General features: G+C 35.1%; 1 long non-coding RNA gene across 1 annotated transcript; it reads left to right on the top strand.

Annotated features, from left to right (window-relative positions):
- The first annotated feature begins 8,274 nt into the window (after positions 1–8,274).
- Positions 8,275–9,742, top strand: LOC127149885 (uncharacterized). The gene is made up of 2 exons (XR_007821733.1): positions 8,275–8,560; positions 9,365–9,742. It is a non-coding gene; the product is annotated as an uncharacterized LOC127149885 (long non-coding RNA).
- Positions 9,743–23,530: the final 13,788 nt, after the last annotated feature.

The raw sequence follows: 23,530 nt of genomic DNA, 5'->3' as shown, positions 1-23,530 counted from the left end.
TTTCTTTTTTCTTAGTTAAATATGATTTCTCGTTCCGCTGTACCAACAAAATGCCGGATCAGTATCCTTGCATAGATTTTAAGGCCAATTTTTGGATTATAATAATTATTTAGAAACAAAAAAAAACTATAATTAAAAATAAAAAGTACCTATCTTTGACACTAGAGCAAGGTTCCATCATCTCCAACTTGGCAGCTACTCGAGCCATGGATCAGTATTTCTTGGTGCATCTTAAATATATACTCAATTTCTCGGGTTAAAAAAAATACCCAAAACAAACTTTTAGCACCCTACCGCCATTGTACAGTTAAAAATAAAGACTTAAATTATGGAAAAAGTAGACGACATGAAACAATCGACCTATTTTCCATATCTCAATAAGGCAGGATCGAAATTCAAGTTTTGATTTAATTCGTCACCTTCACCACACTTCAACAAAATAATAATAATAATTTAACACAAGCACAATCAGGATAGCCTTAATTGTTTTAGCAATTGTCAACAGTTTATTCATTTATCCGAGATCAGAAAAAGAAGATTGAGGTAAAGAAAAAAACATAACAATGTATGGAAAAAGTTCATTTCTCAGAAAACTTGAATCTGCAATAGATCTCCACAAACAGTTAACAAACCAAATTTAATTTTTGGTTCAATTTTATTCGGTATAGATCATATTGTAAATAACACTTTTGTGAAATAAACCAACTTTAGACTTTCTTTTTAAATGAAGTAAATTAAGTTGATATTAGATAGAAGAAAATCATATGGTCGTAACAATAGACACAAAACATCAACAATCTTGTGGTGCGATCAAGGATTAAAGCAAATAAAGCAATAAAAATAGTCATGAAATCTGGTGTCTGACATAATAAGGACTCGAATGGAAGGCAAAGCATGGCACCGAAGGGAGACATGAGCCCACCAATGTGAGTTATAAAAGACACGAAATAACAAAAGTACGCTGCGAAAACCAAGTGTTAAACTTAATCACACAATGGGAAGTTTTCAGACCTTCAAACCAAAGCTTCGATAAGAAACAACCGACACACTTCAAGACTTGGGAGAGAAACTAGTGGTAGTAAATAAAAACAAGTCATCATGTCAATTAACAAACCATGAACAAAGGTTATACCAAATTAAACAAGCCATGAACCAAGGAAAAGAAGAACAAACATGCAAATAATTCTCAATGGTTGATTAGACAGTAAGGCAAAACAAAGTCATATCATGTCAATTGAAAACTTACCGATAGAAACTGAGCGAGTACACCTAGCATATCTACAGAAAAAAATTTACATTATTAATTAAGCCAATGTCACAAGTACTTTTGTAACAAATGAACTCCCATTTTATAATTTAATGGCTTTGATAGCGTTTATGTTTGTGTATATATATAGATACCTTGTTTGGCTTTGATAGCGTTCTTTATGGATTCAAAAACATCTTTCAACAAATGAACTCCCATTCTATAATTTAATGAATTGCCATAACCCTTCAACATAAACACTTATATTGTTCGTCCACTCCAACAAAGCAACCTGGTGCACACAGCGGATCTAGAAATTTTGTTAACAAAAGAAAAAATTGAAAAGTAAATACATGCTGAGATGGGAATTTGAACTAGAGACCGAAGGTTTAGAGTTTAAGGTCTTTCAGGTCCAATGCTAAATCCTTCGACGGACACAAATCGTATTAAGAACTTGGTTCGTAGTATTTTAGGGCTAGATGAGGCAGAGTCAGATAAGTGGAAATTATTCAGAATGTTACAAGGAAATCAAGAAAAGAACTAGCATATAGAAAATATATCGGAAGAAAAATCAATCACGTGTAACAAAGATTATTCGTTAGGGTCTGCAATCCATCAACAATGAACAAGTTTTTTTTTTTTTTTTTGCATTAAAAGGGCACACTTTTCAGTAGGAATCTGTTCCCATCTCAGAAACCTTTGGAGAATAAAAAGTTTGAAGGATACATCATACAACCACCCTTAGAGGAAATAGAAAGATGCAAAAAAGAGGCAGCGGCTTGCGACAAACCTGTGAACGACGGCGGACGAACCTGTTGCGGCTGCGGACAAACCTGTTGCGGACGAACCTGTTCTGAAAGACACCAAATCTTCAGCGGCGGACGAACGTAACGTCTTCAGCGGCGGCTTGTGATGAAGGGGGGCTTGCGAGCAGATGAAAGAGACGTGAAGTCTTCGATTGTGAAGAGAAATATGGAGGAGGGAAAGTTAGGGCTTTTTTACACAATTTGGGGGAAAAGAGGAAATTTTGGAAAGTAAAAATTAAAAGAGGCAAAATTTTAATTGAAGTGGAGGAAAGCGTAATGTGAAAAAGAAAAAAGAATTTCGTGCTTTTAGTATTTTCATTTTCCCCCGTTTTTCCTCCTATTTTTTATATTGTTTTTTTTTCAATTAATTTAGTAATTCTTGACATTTCTAAAACGTCAAGAAAAATTCTCTTACTTGACGTTTTAAAAATGTCAAGAAATTCTAAAATTTCTCAGTCTCCGCCTTTTCATTAAAATTCTTGACGTTTTAAAACGTCAAGAATTTAATCGATATTTCTTGACGTTTATAAAACGTCAAGAATGTAATCGACATTTCTTGACGTTTTTAAAACGTCAAGTATAATTACATATTATTTGACGTTTGAAAAACGTCAAGAATGTCGATTTTATAATAAATCTTGACGTTTTAAAAACGTCAAGAATTTAGAAGATAATCCTTGACAGTTTATAACAGTCAAGAAAAACGTTCATATTGCTTGACGGTTTAAAACCGTCAAAAATTCTAAAAATTGCCTCCCCTCCGCCTTTTCATCAAAATTCTTGACGGTTTTCCTATTAAACCACCTCTTTCTTGACGATTTTACCAAAAACCGTCAAAAAAAAAGAAAAAACCAACCGTCAAGAAAGGGTCTTTTTCTAGTAGTGACAATGAATGAAAAATGAAACAACAAGTCCAAGAATGTCCAAGAAAACTATTACAATAAGAAGAAATCTACCAACTCTCCTAACCAAATGAGATTAGAAAGAGGAAGAAGAAGAAGAAGAGAAAGAGAGAGAGTCTTCATGACATAAGTCCAACAAAATCATTGCAAGATTCTGCAGCCAAGGAACTCCAACGACAAGCATTAAGAAATTAAAATTCTTCATGATGAACCACACTTTTAGAAAAGAAAAAATTCAGAAGTATCCACCACAAAAATATACATAGGACAAAAAAATATAAATGTTCTTTCATCTAGGAGTGCAGATAAAGACATGCAAATGCTTTTATCATGGGAGAAGGTAGGAGAGAAGAGGAAGATGAAGAAACACACAACTTCATTAGATAAAACATGACATACCAAAAAATATAATGGAAAGAAAATCGGGATGAAAATAGGCATGCAAGACATTTTAAGAAAACCCGAATGAAAATAGGCATGCAAGACATTTTTTTATGACAAATAAAATTTTGTAGTCGGTATGAAATTATTCTTTAAAACGAAAAAAAGAAACACTCAGAATACCTAAATGGAAAAAGAAATAAAGCAATTAAATGACTAGTAAATAGAACTATGAACATTCTCATATATGTACATTGCATATCAATAGAGCATTCTACAACATACCCACCAATGAGCAACAACAAAACAGTGGAAGCAAAGCAAAAACTGAACTGTCTTTTTCCATAAATTTTCGAATGTATTCATTTTCTATCACAGACTAATTATTCTTTAGCTCTTGTTTTGATGTAAACCAACTTCAAACATACAATGGCTAGCACTAATAGCAACAAGCAAGAAAACAATATCCAAACTAATCATGTTCTTAAAACTAAACCTCTCAGTAGAATTTTAAAAGAAGAGAGTAGAGATATAAATAAGATCCTAAACGTCTTTATTGCTAACATGAAGTTCTCTAGCTAAACAATTACATAATTACTCTTTTTTACTCACCAAACCCAAACCCAAAGGCTCTACACATCATCAAAGTTTAAAATTTTAAAGAATCAACTCAAAGTAATCAAAGCTTTCAAAATTTTAAAGAATCAGCTCAAAGCAGTCAAGCTTCAACCATATAAATAACATAATCAAAACTCGAAATGGTAATAAATAAGTTAATTTGAATGGTGGAGGAGATTCAAATTAATATAGCTCATGACTAGTTTTACGAGATACAAGCACATTCTATAAATTAAAAACAAAGAAAAAGGAGATACCAAGTTTTCTAGATGCTATAACTTCTCATGGCATATAGTGTTCATTGGATAGCTTCCTAGCACTCTAAAAAAATGTAGTCAACTCATACTAAGCCAATTTATCATTTCCTATCACGTATCAGTATGAAAATTTGTTTCTTGAATATTTTTTAGAAAATCTAAATGAACTTAAATGCGTAAGAGCATTTTGTGCGTTTTGATCAGCCATTGATGCTTGAAAATCAACATAAAAAAAGATAGTCATAGTAGAAGATTATGACAACGACCACTAGTAGGGTTGTTAGACCACCAATTCTCCAAGAAAAGAAGCAAACACTTAGAAACTATAAGATGTTTCAACCCCTATCTTAATGTTCATCTCCTCCATTCTTACCCATCCCAATAATACATTATACCATAGCAATTAACAGCTAACTGTCTGCATCACCTTGATAAATTCATGAAGTTAATGGCAAAATGTGGTAGAGAATAGAGATTTGCATTAGTTTTAGTTCATCATTAGTCTATGAATTTTCACACAGTAGTCTATCATTTCTACAAACCCCAAAGATCTATTTCATAAAAATAGCTCCTAACTGCAATATAGTTTACAAGCAACAACATGCACACTAACAATACTGCTAAAGGAGATGAACCAAAATTTATAAGATTTGGATCGAAGACCATCATTCATGTTTTAAAAAAACATGTAAGCACCTTAAAGTGCTATGTAAGAAACCATAGAAGAATATAGAACCAAGTATCCAAATAATTTTCCATTCATTCCAAAATTCATTACTTGAGAAACAATCCTAAATACATTCTAAGACTAAATATTCTTTTCAATAAGAGAGGAGATTGAAATTCCTCCTAACACTAAACATGTATGACCGTAACAACTAAACTCTAGAAAATACTTAAAAACCTACACATCATCAAAGTTTAAAATCTTACCATTCATTTTCATTCTCTTTTTCTCAAAGCTTCCTCCCATAGCCATGAAATCTCCCTTGGCCTTGATTTCCTAATTCAAACAAACAAAAATCAATTAAAATCAATCAAATGCTTCATTGAGACATTTCATCAAACACATTGTAAGCTACCAAAATGCTTCATCACATAGCCAACAATATATTTTACAAAACCATCAATATACCTTTAAAGAATAAAAAAAATAGTTAAAATACATTTTTGAGTTACGGTACCAACAAAAGCGTTGTTGAGTTAGGGAGAGAAAGGGAGAGACAAAGAAGACAAGAACTTATTCAATCTATCTCCAAAAACAGCTAATTCTCTCCAACCTCTTTGCCCATGCATCATTTCATCCATTCTTCCAGAATTAGTTATTGGTTGGAAACTCAATAAAGTTAGACAATAAGGTGTTGAAGGGTGATAGAACGATAGACCAATGTTTTGAGATAACAAAATGTCTCTTTCTTAAATTTGTATTGTTTATTTGAACTTTTATTATTTGTAAAAAAAGGACCAACTTTTATTGAGCATTAAAAGAAACAAAGCTACATTCCAATCAAGCAGAATAAGCCTTAACAAATGGTCAAAAAATAGTTTCTCAATGATGTCATAGAGAAACATGGAATCTCAAAAGTGCCAAACATCAAAAGATCCCAATCAACCCCTTTGAAACTTGCATGGTTTCTCTCTCCCAAAGCACACAACCTAGCTTGCCATAAAAAGTAATACCAAACTGACCAAAGCATAACTGCTCTCCAAAGTAAATGATTTAGGCCTTCCTCCACCCCTAACAAAGAATGCTATAGACCAACTTAGGAAGGCTTCTTCCTCAAGTAGTATATTTTTCAACAACCAATGTGTCTCATTATTGGTGTCGTCTCATTTAAACCTTTAGGATAATTGGATGCTCATGTGCAATCTAATTCCATAAACTCCACCAAGAAATCCTGATTTTCTTTTCATGCAATAAAAATTCATAGAAGTTCTCAATGAAAGCTTTGGTTGTCTCCATATATTATAAAATAAAAATAAAAGGAAAGAGGAAAAGAATTGTGCAAGTAAGAGACACAACATAACTAACCTGGGGATTCACACTCAGAAAGAAAGTTGAGGAAAAAGGATTTCTCTAGTGAGAATCAAGGAGTAAAATAATATGTGAAGAAGGAGAGATAATTAGAAAAACAAAACAAGTGAAGAAGTGGGTCTCTGTCGCCGAGAAGAAAGGACGAGAATGTCGTTAAGGTTGGGGTTTTCATCGAGCGAGGGAAGAGATTTTGAAGAAGGAAAGGAGAGTGTACGTGAAGAATGAAAGGTAGGGATTTTGAAGAAGGAAAGTGAGGGATTTTGTCTTTTTTTTTTTTTTTTTTTTAATTAAAAATTATTTAATTAATTTTTTTAACGCCCTTACATATTATGACAATAAATAATTGTCATGTATTTGGGCATTTCGAAATCACCATCTTTTCCCGCCAAAAACCTGCTTTTTGACATTTGATAACAGTTTTTTGTTCCATCCTTTCAATTTGGGATGGAACGAACTGTCATAATAGGAGGTTTTTCTTGTAGTGTTTGGTTAGTATTTTAAGCCATGTCCATGTACATATGTGTGAATTTTAGCGAGTCAAGTTGTTAGTTTTTGTTTGGTTCAAAGTGCGGTTTGTACTTAATGGCATTTAGCCTTGACTTATTTTCAAAAGTTATATAAAGAAGTTTGTTTAATCTCTAATTGTTGTGTTCACCCGCTACTTAAGCTTAAATTTGATAGGTTGTTTAGAATTTAAAGTTAGTAGTAGTTAGGGTCAACTGATGTCGTTCAGAAGGGGAGCGATATCAATTGACTTCATGCTGTCTTTCGGGTCAAGAGTAGGTCATCCAGGAGGGGCTGTGACAAAAACAACTTCAGATTCAACCAACCAATGGAAAACTTGTTCAACAATCTTATATAGACAAAACCAAGTTTTCATAGTTCCAACTATGGAGAAAAAAAAACTCAAATCCAAACTCTTATACTAATCTATTAGAGACAACGACAACTAAGTCATCTACTAGCTTAATTACAATATATCATGCATGCATGGAATGAGTCGTACAAAAATTATCTAGTCAAACTTCTAGAACAGTAGGCAGAACTTTAACAAGCACCGAAACCAAGATCTCTACCTGTAAGGAAAATAAGCATTGAAAGGATAAACTATAAATCCCCGTAAGTGACAGCTTTTAAGACAAAATATGATAATGAAAACTTTGAGCAAAATATACATAAACTTAGCAAAGCAACTTTTGTAAACCCGATATTTTCTTGGTTTAATTTCTTTAAATGTGGAAAAAAAAAGAAAAAAAATGGAAATTAAGTGTAAATATAAATATATATATTTATATATTAAATAGTTTTATTAAATTAATTAAAGAAAAGAAAGAAAAGAAAGGACAAAAAGAAGAAAAGGAGAAGAAAATTTCATTTTCTCTTTTCTTCTTCTTCTTCTCTTCCCTTCACCGCCAAGTTTGAAGACATCCAAGTTCCCTTTATTTTTTTTTTCTTTTTCCTTCTTCAATTTGCAGAGAACTTCTAAGAGAGATTTTGGAAGAAGAAGAGAAATTTTACTAGAATTTTTAGGTTGAAGAAGAGGAGGAGAACTCAAGCAAAGTGTATCAATGGCTGAATTTTAGTTCATTCTGCACATCACTGGTTTTTAATTCGGTTTGAACTCTTCAAAAGGAATTAAGAGGTGAGATTTACATTTACTGAAAGTTAACTCATTTTTAAACAAACTTTATGAAGAACGTTGGAGCAAATTCGGATTTTCATTTGGTGCTTTTTGATGAAGAAAACAGGGCAGTTGGTTTTCACTCGAAATCAGGAGGTCTCTGGTTTTTCTTGTATTTCAGAGTGTATCGGTGGCGTTAGAATTTCTATTTGGTATGGTTGGAAAGCTTATTCAATTTACTACAACTTTCATGAAGAAATTGTAAACCAAAAACGACTAAAAATTGGTTAAATTGTAGGAACAAGTTAAAGAGGTCGTGTGCACGCGATTCTGGAAGTGGTTCTATTTTGAGGGTTATATGTGTTTATGCACGGGGAATCAGATTTATATGTCTTCAGGTAAGTTTTAGAGGATCTCAAAATGAAGATTTTGATATAAAGAACACTCATTTTGGTTAAGTATTGAGAAAGTTATAGTTCTTTGAAGTTTATGTTAGAAATCTGGAAATTTTAGAGAATTGTTGAAATAGGATTTTATTTCTTAAGCTTTGTTTTCGTGAGCGTCATCTTTGGTGCGACATGTTATGTATATCTTTAGGAAACCAGAATGTTTAAGGTTTTAATACTCGGTTGGGTTGTTGGCAGGCCGAGAAGAATTAAACCGAGCTTATAGACCAAGGATCTAGCCCAAGACTGTGAGTGACAAAACCAACTTTGAAATATTTTCCATAACTGTTATTATGATTGAATGCGATAAATGTTTATTTACGAAGCCATGAAAGGTATTTGAATTTCATGACTATTTTCAAGTATACATTTGGAGACTAGATTTCTTAAAGAAATTTATGCTAGCACGTAGATATTAAATGTTTGGAAAGTATTTAAACCACAATATTTTAAGCAAAGCATGAATTAGTATGAAGTTTTGTTTTAAGAACTACAATTTTCCACGAAAGAGCTGAGTAAAGTTCGAGCTTTGTGTAAAATTTATAAGCAGGCATGTTTTAATATTTTATGATGATTTATGAAATTTTCATTAACTACATGACTGAGATCTTGAGCCTGAGGCTAGAGATTACCGTGTGCACACTGGTTAGATTTCGTTGTTGACGTTGAGTGTACTCCGTAACAACGATGCTGTCGTGAGTGCTGGGCGGGCCCCACTACGACAAAGACGATGGGAGTGCTGGGCGGGCCCCACTACATCGTAGTGCTTGTAAACGTTGTTGTACTAGGTGTACCCTACACAACGTAGATTCGTCATGTTAGTTAAAATGCTTCGATATACTTGATATGCCTTGCTAGATTTCAATGATGAACATGCTGAGTATTTAAGGAAGCTATTCTTACTATTACACATTTACATTTACGACTTGTATAAACAGATTTATATGTGTAAAGTTTTCACGTGCTCTTATCTTTAAATTCATAGTTTTAAACTGAGTCACTCACTGAGCTCCATAGCTCACCCTTTCCAAAATGTTTTACCCATTTTCCAGGTAGAGATCGACTTCCCGGTGCCTGATAGACTGCCTTAGTCTGCGGAAGCTTCATTATCGATTGTCAGTACGTGTTTTGAGTTGGGCATAAAGTCTGTTGTGTTGTGATGTATTCACACCCTTGTATGTTATAGATACTCCACAGTTTGTATAAGCTTTAGGAGCTGTAGTTGTGTAAATTTTGTTGGTTATATTTTGATTAAGGTGTCTTTAGGTTTACTCGTGAAATTGGTAAATTTTGAGGTACACTTCATGTATGTGTTTGACTAGCTGTGTTTGACTAGCCTAGGATCCGATGTGTTTTGTGGCATGTACAATAGTTTATATACTAGATTGGCAAGTTCATCACATGAAAGTTTTAAGCAGAGTCGACAGATACAGATACAGAATAATGTTGTTCATCGGCTTCACGCCATCTTTCGGTCTAAGGTAGCAGGTAGTCTGGGAGGGGGTGTGACAACTTGGTATCAGAGCAGTTTGCTCCATGGGAATTAAGGTAGAGTGGTTAGCTCTAAGAAGAAACTGGAAAGTAAATAATTGAACGTCAAGTTAGCTTAAAGAGAACTAGTGGAGTATAGTTTATGTAAGGGTAGAAGTGAGTCCAATTATTATTAATACGTGAGTAGACATTTAGTATCATGCATTTGAGTTAAGTATTTATAGTATGTCTAATGTGTTGACATATTATAGGAGTCATGCCACCACGTACTGGTAGACGACGCCGGCAGAATCAGGACGGGATGCAAGGTCCTACCCAAGGTCCATCTGTAGGGGAATCTAGTACCCTAGGAGTTCGAGGTGGTGCAGGAAACGAGCAGTTTGCGAGAACAACACAGGAAATAGGAAGGACAGATAGAGCAGAGCCTAGTGATCCAGAAAAGGCATACGGAATTGAACGGCTGAAGAAGTTAGGGGCTACAGTGTTTGAAGGTTCCACAGATCCAGCTGATGCAGAGAACTGGTTGAATATGCTTGAAAAGTGTTTTGATGTGATGAATTGTCCTGAGGAGCGAAAGGTTAGATTGGCCACATTTTTGTTGCAAAAAGAGGCTGAAGGATGGTGGAAATCTATATTAGCAAGACGCAGTGATGCACGTGCTTTAGACTGGCAGACTTTTAGAGGCATATTCGAAGATAAGTATTATCCCAGCACATACTGCGAAGCCAAGAGGGATGAATTTCTGGGGTTGAAACAAGGATCACTTTCAGTGGCTGAGTATGAGAGGAAGTATACCGAGCTTTCACGGTATGCTGACGTTATTATAGCTTCTGAGAGTGACAGGTGCCGAAGGTTTGAAAGAGGGTTGCGTTTTGAAATACGTACCCCAGTTACAGCCATTGCTAAGTGGACGAATTTCTCTCAGTTAGTGGAGACTGCCCTTCGTGTGGAGCAGAGTATAACAGAAGAGAAATCGGCAGTGGAGCTTAGTCGTGGGACTTCAACAGCTAGTGGATTTAGAGGCCGTGAGCAGCGGAGGTTCACGCCTCAGATAAATATTTCAAGCCGTCAAGATTTTAAGAATCGCTCTGGAGGCCAAGCATCGAGGAACGTGAGTTATGGTAGTGTTTTTCAGAGACAGAGCCAGAGAATACCTAGTCAACCCATTAGATCAACAGTAAGATCGCAACCAGGTCAAGAGTCCATTGCTAGTACCGTCAGGCGAATACCATGCACGAGTTGTGGCAGGAACCATCAGGGTCAGTGTTTGGTAGGTGCCGGTGTATGTTACCAGTGTGGACAGCCAGGACATTTCAAGAAAGATTGTCCGCAGTTGAACATGACAGTTCAGAGACATCAGGGAGTTGGGTCCCAGACAGTTGAGCAATCGAGAGTTTCAGTGGTTCCAACAGAGGACACCAGTGGTGCAAGGCAAAAGGGAGTTGTTGGAAGACCGAGGCAACAGGGAAAAGTCTATGCTATGACTCAACAAGAAGTAGAGGATGCACCAGACGTTATTACTGGTACGATTCTTATTTGTAATGTACCTGCAGATGTTTTATTTGATCCAGGTGCTACGCATTCCTTTGTTTCTAGTATATTTCTGACTAAGTTAAATAGGATGCTAGAGCCTTTATCTGAGGGGTTAGCTATATACACTCCAGTTGGTGACGTTTTACTTGTTAATGAGGTGTTATGTAATTGTGAAGTTTTAGTAGAAGGTATCAGTTTGCTAGTGGACTTGCTACCACTAGAGTTGCAGAGGTTAGATGTAATTTTGGGAATGGATTTCTTATTTGCTCATTATGCATCTATGGATTGCCATAGGAAGGAAGTGGTTTTCAGAAAACCAGGCTTTGCTGAAGTGGTTTTTAGAGGTATGAGGAAGGCCGTTTCTAGAAGTCTAATCTCAGTTTTGAAAGCTGAGAAATTACTGAGGAAGGGTTGCACAGCGTTTCTTGCACACATCGTTGTAGTGCAGAGAGAAAAACTAAAGCCAGAAGATGTTCCTGTGGTGAAAGAGTTTCTTGATGTATTTCCAGATGATCTGTCAGGTTTGCCACCTGATAGAGAGATTGAGTTCACCATTGAATTATTACCAGGAACAGCACCTATTTCACAGGCCCCGTATAGAATGGCTCCAAGCGAGCTAAAAGAATTGAAGATGCAGTTACAAGAACTAGTTGACAAGGGATACATCAGGCCTAGTGTTTCGCCGTGGGGAGCACCAGTGCTTTTTGTGAAAAAGAAAGATGGTACCCTCAGATTATGTATTGACTATAGACAGTTAAACAAGGTTACAATACGTAACAAGTATCCTTTACCACGCATCGATGACTTATTTGATCAACTAAGGGGAGCAACGTTGTTCTCTAAGATTGACTTAAGGTCAGGATACCACCAGTTGAAGGTTAGAGAATCAGGTATTGCTAAGACAGCATTTAGAACGAGGTATGGGCATTATGAGTTTCGAGTTATGCCATTCGGTTTAACGAATGCGCCAGCGGTTTTCATGGATCTCATGAACAGGATCTTCCATCGGTATTTAGATCAGTTTGTGATTGTGTTCATTGATGATATATTAGTTTACTCAGTTGACAGAGAATCTCATAAGGAACATCTGAGGATTGTTCTACAGACTCTACGTGAAAAACAGTTATACACTAAGTTCAGCAAATGTGAGTTCTGGTTGGAACAAGTAGTATTTTTGGGGCATGTAGTTTCAGCAAAAGGAGTTAGTGTCGATCCACAAAAAGTAGAAGCGGTTGTCAATTGGGAAAGACCAATTAGTGCGACAGAAGTACGTAGTTTCCTAGGTTTGGCAGGATACTATAGGCGTTTTATTGAGGATTTCTCTCGATTGGCATTGCCTTTGACCGCTTTGACAAGGAAGAATGTTAAGTTTGAGTGGTCAGATAAATGCGAGCAAAGTTTTCAGGAATTGAAGAAAAGACTAGTTACAGCACCTATTTTGGCACTTCCTGTAACAGGGAAGGACTATGTGATTTATTGTGATGCTTCAAGGCTAGGATTAGGTTGTGTGCTTATGCAAGATGGGAATGTAATAGCTTATGCTTCAAGGCAGTTGAAGGAGCATGAGTGTAATTACCCTACCCATGATCTAGAGCTAGCAGCAGTTGTTTTAGCACTAAAAATCTGGAGACACTATTTATTCGGGGAAAAGTGCCATATTTTCACAGATCATAAAAGTCTGAAGTATATTTTTGATCAAAAAGAGCTAAATCTGAGACAAAGGCGATGGCTAGAACTGATTAAAGATTATGATTGTACTATAGAGTATCATTCAGGTAAGGCCAACGTAGTAGTAGATGCATTAAGTAGGAAGTCAAGACTTCCGAAGAGTGCCTTGTGTGGTATTCGAGTAGCTTTGTTGAATGAGTTAAGAGGTTCCAAGGCAGTAGTAACTACAGAGGATTCAGGAAGTCTCTTAGCTCAATTTCAGGTTCGGTCTTCTCTAGTAACTGAGATTGTAAGAAGACAGTCAGAAGACAGTAATTTACAGAAGAAGTTTGAGAAATTCAAGAAAGGCTTAGAGGTGGAGTTTGAGCTGAGAACAGATGGAGTCATTGTTAAACAAGGAAGATTATGTGTTCCGAATATCAGTGAGCTTAAGAATGCTATTCTAGAAGAAGCTCACAGTTCAGCTTACGCTATGCATCCAGGTAGCACCAAGATGTACAGAACTTTAAAGAAGACTTATTGGTGGTCTGGAATGAAGCAAGAGATAGCTGAATATGTTGATAGATGTTTGATTTGTCAACAGGTTAAACCAGTAAGACAGAGGCCATGAGGATTTCTTAATCCTTTGCCAGTGCCAGAGTGGAAATGGGAGCATATTACTATGGATTTTCTATTTGGATTAATTACCTCGTACATCCAGTGGACATGATGGTATATGGGTAATAATAGACAGACTCACCAAGACGACACGATTTATACCAATTAAAATGACATCTACGTTAGACCAGCTAGCGAGATTATATGTTGATAAGATTGTGAGTCAGTATGGAGTACCAGTGTCCATAGTTTCAGATAGGGATCCGAGGTTTACTTCTAAATTTTGGCCTAGTTTACAGAAAGCAATGGGAACAAGGCTAAAGTTTAGTACATCATTTCATCCCCAAACAGATGGTCAGTCCGAGAGGACCATCCAAACTTTAGAGGACATGTTGAGAGCATGTGTCCTACAACTTAAAGGAAGTTGGGATACCCACTTGCCACTTATGGAGTTTGCTTATAATAATAACTATCGGTCTAGTATCGGTATGACACCATATGAAGCCTTATACGGGAGACCATGCAGAACTCCTGTGTGCTGGAATGAAGTGGGAGAGCGGAAGTTAGTAGGTCCTGAGTTGGTTCAGATTACGACAAACAATATTAAGTTGATCAGAGAAAATCTGAGGAAAGCCCAAGATCGACAGAAAAGTTATGCGGATAAGCGACGAAGAAACCTAGAATTCCAAGTTGGAGATCAAGTTTTCTTGAAATTATCTCCATGGCGAGGTGTTATTCGTTTCGGAAGAAAAGGTAAGTTAAGTCCTAGATATATTGGGCCATATCAGATAACGGAACGAGTGGGACCAGCAGCGTATAGACTTGAGTTGCCAATAGAACTTGCACGAATACATGATGTTTTCCATGTATCCATGTTAAGAAAATATATACCAGATCCATCGCATGTGTTGCAAGATCAACCAGTTGAATTAAAAGAAGATTTGAGTTATGTTGAAGAACCAGTTCAGATTCTCGACAGAAAGGAACAAGTTTTGAGAAACAAAACGATTCCACTCATAAAAGTTTTGTGGAGACATCATGGAGCGGAGGAGGCAACTTGGGAACCAGAATATCAGATGAAGAAGAGCTATCCGATACTTTTCAGTTAAGGACATTCTAAATTTCGAGGACGAAATTTTCTAAAGGGAAGGTAAGTTGTAAACCCGATATTTTCTTGGTTTAATTTCTTTAAATGTGGAAAAAAAAAAGAAAAAAATGGAAATTAAGTGTAAATATAAATATATATATTTATATATTAAATAGTTTTATTAAATTAATTAAAGAAAAGAAAGAAAAGAAAGGACAAAAAGAAGAAAAGGAGAAGAAAATTTCATTTTCTCTTTTCTTCTTCTTCTTCTCTTCCCTTCACCGCCAAGTTTGAAGACATCCAAGTTCCCTTTATTTTCTTTTTTCTTTTTCCTTCTTCAATTTGCAGAGAACTTCTAAGAGAGAGTTTGGAAGAAGAAGAGAAATTTTACTAGAATTTTTAGGTTGAAGAAGAGGAGGAGAACTCAAGCAAAGTGTATCAATGGCTGAATTTTAGTTCATTCTGCACATCACTGGTTTTTAATTCGGTTTGAACTCTTCAAAAGGAATTAAGAGGTGAGATTTACATTTACTGAAAGTTAACTCATTTTTAAACAAACTTTATGAAGAACGTTGGAGCAAATTCGGATTTTCATTTGGTGCTTTTTGATGAAGAAAACAGGGCAGTTGGTTTTCACTCGAAATCAGGAGGTCTCTGGTTTTTCTTGTATTTCAGAGTGTATCGGTGGAGTTAGAATTTCTATTTGGTATGGTTGGAAAGCTTATTCAATTTGCTACAACTTTCATGAAGAAATTGTAAACCAAAAACGACTAAAAATTGGTTAAATTGTAGGAACAAGTTAAAGAGGTCGTGTGCGCGCGATTCTGGAAGTGGTTCTATTTTGAGGGTTATATGTGTTTATGCACAGGGAATCAGATTTATATGTCTTCAGGTAAGTTTTAGAGGATCTCAAAATGAAGAGTTTGATATAAAGAACACTCATTTTGGTTAAGTATTGAGAAAGTTATAGTTCTTTGAAGTTTATGTTAGAAATCTGGAAATTTTAGTGAATTGTTGAAATAGGATTTTATTTCCTAAGCTTTGTTTTCGTGAGCGTCATCTTTGGTGCGACATGTTATGTATATCTTTAGGAAACCAGAATGTTTAAGGTTTTAATACTCGGTTGGGTTGTTGGCAGGCCGAGAAGAATTAAACCGAGCTTATAGACCAAGGATCTAGCCCAAGACTGTGAGTGACAAAACCAACTTTGAAATATTTTCCATAACTGTTATTATGATTGAATGCGATAAATGTTTATTTACGAAGCCATGAAAGGTATTTGAATTTCATGACTATTTTCAAGTATACATTTGGAGACTAGATTTCTTAAAGAAATTTATGCTAGCACGTAGATATTAAATGTTTGGAAAGTATTTAAACCACAATATTTTAAGCAAAGCATGAATTAGTATGAAGTTTTGTTTTAAGAGCTACAATTTTCCACGAAAGAGCTGAGTAAAGTTCGAGCTTTGTGTAAAATTTATAAGCAGGCATGTTTTAATATTTTATGATGATTTATGAAATTTTCATTAACTACATGACTGAGATCTTGAGCCTGAGGCTAGAGATTACCGTGTGCACACTGGTTAGATTTCGTTGTTAACGTTGAGTGTACTCCGTAACAACGATGCTGTCGTGAGTGCTGGGCGGGCCCCACTACATCGTAGTGCTTGTAAACGTTGTTGTACTAGGTGTACCCTACACAACGTAGATTCGTCATGTTAGTTAAAATGCTTCGATATACTTGATATGCCTTGCTAGATTTCAATGATGAACATGCTGAGTATTTAAGGAAGCTATTCTTACTATTACACATTTACATTTACGACTTGTATAAACAGATTTATATGTGTAAAGTTTTCATGTGCTCTTATCTTTAAATTCATAGTTTTAAACTGAGTCACTCACTGAGCTCCATAGCTCACCCTTTCCAAAATGTTTTACCCATTTTCCAGGTAGAGATCGACTTCCCGGTGCCTGATAGACTGCCTTAGTCTGCGGAAGCTTCATTATCGATTGCCAGTACGTGTTTTGAGTTGGGCATAAAGTCTGTTGTGTTGTGATGTATTCACACCCTTGTATGTTATAGATACTCCACAGTTTGTATAAGCTTTAGGAGCTGTAGTTGTGTAAATTTTGTTGGTTATATTTTGATTAAGGTGTCTTTAGGTTTACTCGTGAAATTGGTAAATTTTGAGGTACACTTCATGTATGTGTTTGACTAGCTGTGTTTGACTAGCCTAGGATCTGATGTGTTTTGTGGCATGTACAATAGTTTATATACTAGATTGGCAAGTTCATCACATGAAAGTTTTAAGCAGAGTCGACAGATACAGGTACAGAATAACGTTGTTCATCGGCTTCACGCCATCTTTCGGTCTAAGGTAGCAGGTAGTCCGGGAGGGGGTGTGACAACTTTCTTTTCAAACTTAGCTTTCAACTTTCTCTTTTCTTTCTTGCTATACCTTGAATTTCTTGTATCTACGAGACGAAACTCTAGGCGTGGAAGCCTTATCCCTCAATACAATACCAGCGAGACAAAAATCTAGGCGCTAGTAGAACCTTATCTCGATAGCTATAACTATCATGAGATGGAAAAACTAGGCATTCGTAGAGGCTTTCATCTCTTACCTAGCCTATGTGATGGAAACTCTAACATCTACTGGATTCCCTCATCAAATGACCTCTGTGCACAGAACAATTCTCCCTCGTAGGGTTTCTATCAGATCAAGACATCTTGGTATAGACTTAAATATATTTAGAATTCTCATGCTAAAACTTAACTTATTTTAGTTAAGATGCTTATGTAAATATCTTGCAATAAGCAAGTCTTAAATCTAGCTTTACTTTTAAAATAACTTCTTTGCTCAAGTACTTTCAAAACTTAGCTTTAGAAATTTCCAATAGATTCTCATAAATCTCATGTTTTAAGAAACATTTCTCAATTTGAATGCTTTATAAATTTAACTCGATCATGCTTTCTCATAACTCCTTTCTAAACTAGAAGCTCATGCTTTGTAGATAATTCATAAATCTAGCATATTCAAATGCTTAAAGTCAAAACATGCTTTCAAACATAAAATTTTAAATCAAGCTTAGAATTCATTTTTGTCACTCACAATTTGTGGTTAGATTCATGGTTTATAGATTTTTCCCTTTTTCCTCTTGCCCTGAAAATCATAAGAAAATTAAGTAAATCTTGGGTTCCAAGTAAAGGAAACTTCTTGAACTTCTTACCTTTTTCCTTTCCTACTTAGGAGAACTATTTTCTTACTAAGCTTGATTTCTTCGAACCCTTTAGGTGGTCTTAGCTTGCTCAAGACCAATTCTTCAAGTTTGTTCTAGCTCCACACGAGCACCTAATAGATTTAGAGCTTAAAACGACGACAAGCACTAACTTAGCAGACTTGCTCTTAAGCTTCTTAAACACTTACTTGGATCTAAGCTCAAGCCCTACTTTTTCTCTTTAGCTCAACTTGCCAACACCCCTAACTTCTCAGATGCCTCTTGATCGAACACCCAACCAAAGCTTAGCGCCAAACTACCCCTTGCTTGGCTCTAACACTTGCAAGCAACTCAACTTCTCTCTACCTTACTCTTGAAGTGAAAATGGTGAGAAATGAGAAAAATGAGAGTCTTTCGTATTTAAAATGCCTCCTTGCGTTTGAAAAATGCTAACCTCGCACGATAGAAATTTCCATAAATCTTTCCATCATGCGTCTTTAAGTGATCTAGATCGAGAACAATGCGAGATCCTCCAAGAGCTGCATTTTTCTCTCAAATGCCATTTCATTCCTTCCCTTTGAACTTTATCTTTAGAATAATTGTTCCTTTTATTTTAGAAGGATCATCCCACTTCTCGGTGTCTCTCTTCTTCAATATGACTTATTTTTTTGAATCTGGACCTCACAATTTACAAAGCATGAGTTTCAAGTTTAGAAGTGAGTTATGAGAAAGCATGATTGAGTTAAATTCCTAAAGCATTCAATTTGAGAAATGTTACTTAAAACATGAGATTTATAAGAATGAGTTTGAATGCTAAGTTTCTATAAATATTTGACCAAAGAGATTATATAAAGCAAAGCTAAATTTGAGACTTGCTTAATTAATGTGAGAGTTTTTCATAAGCATGTTAACTTAGCATGCTAACTTAAGTAAGTTCAAGTTTTAGCATGAGATTTCTGAATATCCTTAAGTATATACTAAGATGTCTTTATCTGATAGCAACCCTACAGGGGAGATGTCCTATGTACATAGGAAAGAAGATAGGATTGAATCAAACATGACGAGACCCCTTATCTGATAATATTTTATAAAAGAAAGATTAAAAATAACCTAAAAGGGTAATAATATTCTTATATATTACAAGTTTAAAGAGCGGTGGGCACTAAGTCTAGTATTTCCATCATATCACATAATGGTTAATCCATTATATCATATAGTGGCTATTTAATATTACAATATATTCTAAAAAGAAAACTTAGAATGGCCTTCCAATATGGAGAATGAAGCAATCTTATCCATTCTTTAATAAAGTGAGTTTATTAAAGACTTCTTGATGTCCTTTTCTTATATGTAATTATGTATACCATTAATCGTATTCTCTACAACGAATTACAGGTTGACCAACCATCTTACTGCCACATATCTTTTGGTCTTACCGCATGGACCATTAAACTAGTCGAACACTCCATGAAACATACATAATTTTCATTTCCATTCTCGGACTTTATCTTGATTTGCACTTGTTGCTTCAATGTTTTTTTCTTGATTTCTGGATGACAAAACAATATTTACAGAGTAAACTAGAATATGTATAGAGTTTACTTATTAATTACTCTAGAGATGCGAATGTAGATTAAAACCTTCTTTTAAATAACAATCTTCTTTCTGAAGACTCTATATGGATCCTACTTTTCTTTTGAAATAGGTATATGGATTTGAAGCTTACAAAGGTTGTGAGTCGAGAAATTAATTATACAAGTTGTAATTTGGATCTTCTGGTTCTTTAGCTTCCTATATGGAAGAAGAAGTTGATTTTGATGAAGAAAGTGCATTGACTGCTATTGCCAACAAAAATCTTTGGAAGTTTGCGTCAGTAGTGGCCTAAGCTAGAGCTGCAATAAGTTTTTAATTTTTCATTTAAGTACTTGGTGTTCTTTCTCTGATCAGGTCTTGAAGATAATCATTCTCTGCGAACCATTCATTCATATGTTTGATGGTGGAATGTTGAAAATTATATTTATCCCACCATTTGATTTTAAGGTTTTTTATTAACATTTTGTATCGGGGACTTGATGTTGCATTGAAACCAAAATATTCATGGAATTTGACTTCTTTTTACCACATATTTACATTATTTCACCCGTCAAGTCCAAGATGCATACTTAACTTTTTTTTATATAAAATTTAACCACACATAAAGCTATCAAATATGACATTACCACACATACGTTTTATTCCATAGTGACTCACATTAGGAAGAGTTATCACTAACCCAGGGTCGTGACCTACTACATTTTATTAAATTAGATTCTACGGAGTTGCATTTTGATTTGGTTTCTTTATTTTTTAATAGAATTTTGATTTAGCTTTTTATTTTTGTTCTTCACATTGTACATTTTATATTTAAATTTAAATTAAATAATTTTATTAGCTTAGATCTTATCAATTGTTTTGATTTGGTTTTTTAGATGTCAAATTTTGTTTTACAATATTAGGTTTTCATTGGATTTAAATTAACAATTAAGGGGGCGTTTGGTTTACCAACATGAGTTGAGTTGAGTTGGTATAATATACCAACTCATTTTTTGGTCCACCAACTTTGAACGTTGATGAAGTTGAGTTGGATAATATACCTGCAATCCTCTCCCAATCTACCTACTCTTGATCCAAGAGACGGTGTGAAGTCGACAAACCCCATCTCTAACTACTCGATGACACCTACTAACCCTAACTTAACTTGAACAATCTAACTCTGACACACAACTTTATTGATTATCATAATCAAATTGGTGACTCGTTTCTACTCAACAGTACTTTATAGATTTAATAAGTTACTAGTAAACTCTATGGTTTGATGCTAAGACAAACTTTATGAACATTACAAACCAGTTTTATGAAACCCTTAAACAAAACAACGTAACAAGTGTACTGCAAAGACATGTTCAACCTTACAACCAAAGCCATTTTTACACCATATATATGAACCCATCACTTAATCACTAACCACTAAATGTACGAGAAACTATTAACAAGACTGGCACAGCAGGCTAGCAGTAGCAAGTCAAGCTCGGGTATCACAATCTCTTCTTAGAAAGTGAGAAAACATTTGAAAATAGTGAGCTAAAAAGCTAAGTGAGTGACTACTTAAAAACATTTAGCTTAGAAATCATGTTTAGAGGATTCAGTAATCAATTATTAACTTGAAAGATATATTAATTAAAATATTCAAAGAACAATTCTAATAAGACTATCTTACTGAATAAAATAGTTTTTTATTCCTTCTATACCCTGAATTAAACTGGGTCACGTTAGCCTAACTACTCAATATTACCATGCCTGATCAACTCGGACATGATATCATCATGCCTAAACTCGATCAAGATAGCAGAGTATGATCAATACTATTCTACCTGAACTCGATGGTATGTTTAAGTGGTCAACAAAGCCTAATACTTTGTGCACATTAACTATATATAACTCAGTGTATAGAATAAACATGGTTTAAAAGTATATTCATACCTTAAACATCTTAAAACTAGTAACTCAAAGGTCTTGCATCAATAACATTCAAAACTAAGTATTCTTGAAACATAGTTTTCAAATCTCGTGTTTAAATAACATATGCTTGCTTTAAATCTCTTTCAGAACTCATATTCATAAGGCATGCTTTGTAATCTATACTATATATAAAATAATGAAAGTGGAGAAACTTTTTAGCCCCATTTTACCTTTTCATTATAACTTTCTTTTTTTCTTGTAGTATATAAATTATGCTTACATAAATTCATGCTTTTAAACATACATTCTTTAACTTTATACTTAACTCATTCTTTGCAAATCATCTACCCAATCAGTACAGAAATATCATTCAGAAATCTCAAACATGCTTAGAAACATTTAGCTTTTAACTCATGTTTATAAATAAACATTGAAAATCATTGTGTTACCCATTGATGGTAGCTAAATCCTTGGCTTGTAAACTTGCCTAATATGATCCTCTTGTCATGAAATAATTTCATTTAAGCCTAAATTAACCCCTTTTCCTTGAAAAATATTCAAACTTTTACTCAAAATTTGCAAAACTATCAAAAACAGCTAAAAACATGCCCTTTTGGCATGGCTAATGTGCATTGCATGGGAAACAAGGTGGTTGGCGCGTGTAGGGCTCTAGAAAGCCTTTTTGCGTCCTAACCTCTCAACTGGCTTGTTGTGTGCCCCATGGCCATGCGCCTTGCGTGTTTCGTGCATCCTCTCATGTAGGGCATGCAACATGGCTTAGACGTACGCCTCACACCACCTGGTTGTACATTAACTATGTCACTCGCATGATCCAATGTTCAACTAAACTCTTCTTACTCGATATGCATGCCCAATTTGCCTCACCTTCCTTGTCACTTGGCCAAGTCTCAACTCTACCCATAAATTCTTTTTCCATCTAGAACCTAAACCCAACTTTAAAGCTTAGTAACTTAAAATTTGTAATTCAAACGAGAAAATTTTCTTCTACAAAGTTGTTTTTCGTCCTTGTAACAACATTAGTTCAAAAGTTCAGATTTTAATTCAAAGTAATGAGCTCTGTAGCCTACATAGAACATTCACTGCTCAAATTCACCAAAGAAATGACCTTTAAGGATTTTCTTCAATGGTTGAAGGTTCTCCTCATGCCTACTTTGTTCAGGAGCCTAACAACTTTAAATAGGCTTATATAAGGAGCATTTGCAATTAAAATCACTTAAAATGCACAAGTGAATTGAGAGAACTTCCTCTTCAAAATTCCCTTAAATACTAGCTCTTGCATGGTAGCCTTAAGATACCTCCTACTTGTCGTTTTTCTAAACTCATACATGCCTAGATATCTAGAAACAACTCCACCAAGCACTATCAACATTCCTATAGCTCATTAGTATGCATGTCACTTAAAATTAAAATACATGCTCTCAACCAAGCTCACTTAACTTACTCGCAAGGTATCAATATGTCATGTCGTCTAGCCTTGGTGTGCATACACCATGTCGCCTTGCCTTAAGTCATGCCACCTACCTTCTCGCATGTCTCTTGCCCGTGTGCCTTTCCTTTGCCGCATGGTGCAGCTCGCCTAACAGACACTCCTTGCCTGGCCAACTTGCCAATAACGCCTAGCATGACTTGTCCTTGAAGGTTTTTCTTGACACTTCTCGGCTACATAAAAACCCAACTTTTGGTCGCCAACCCTTATCCTTAGAGGTTCTCATAACCTCTTTGGATGCATAAAAGTATGAAAAACTCCTAACAATTACACTTAACCAAAAATTCATTCCTTAAGGCCATTTTGGCTATGATAACACTTAAACAATGTCACTACAAGAAATCGGAAGGTTCTCGACGCATAATCGGCATCAAAAGATGAAACGTCGAAACAAACTGCTAATCTCAACGTCGTGTTACATACGTTAGGAAACGACGAAAATATTATTTTAATATCATCTTTTCTCGACGTGTCAAGAAGAACATCGAAAAAACAAGCCAATCCTAATGGTTCTCAACTGACGTCAGAAATAGAAATATAGTTCCTAACGGGTTTCACAAGATGTCGAGATAAATCGAACATTTATTATGTGTCAAAGCAAGATCCTCAACA

The sequence above is a fragment of the Cucumis melo genome, chromosome 6 (assembly GCF_025177605.1).
Source record: "Cucumis melo cultivar AY chromosome 6, USDA_Cmelo_AY_1.0, whole genome shotgun sequence".
NCBI lineage: Eukaryota > Viridiplantae > Streptophyta > Magnoliopsida > Cucurbitales > Cucurbitaceae > Cucumis > Cucumis melo.
This window is presented reverse-complemented; position numbering and strand designations above follow the sequence as displayed.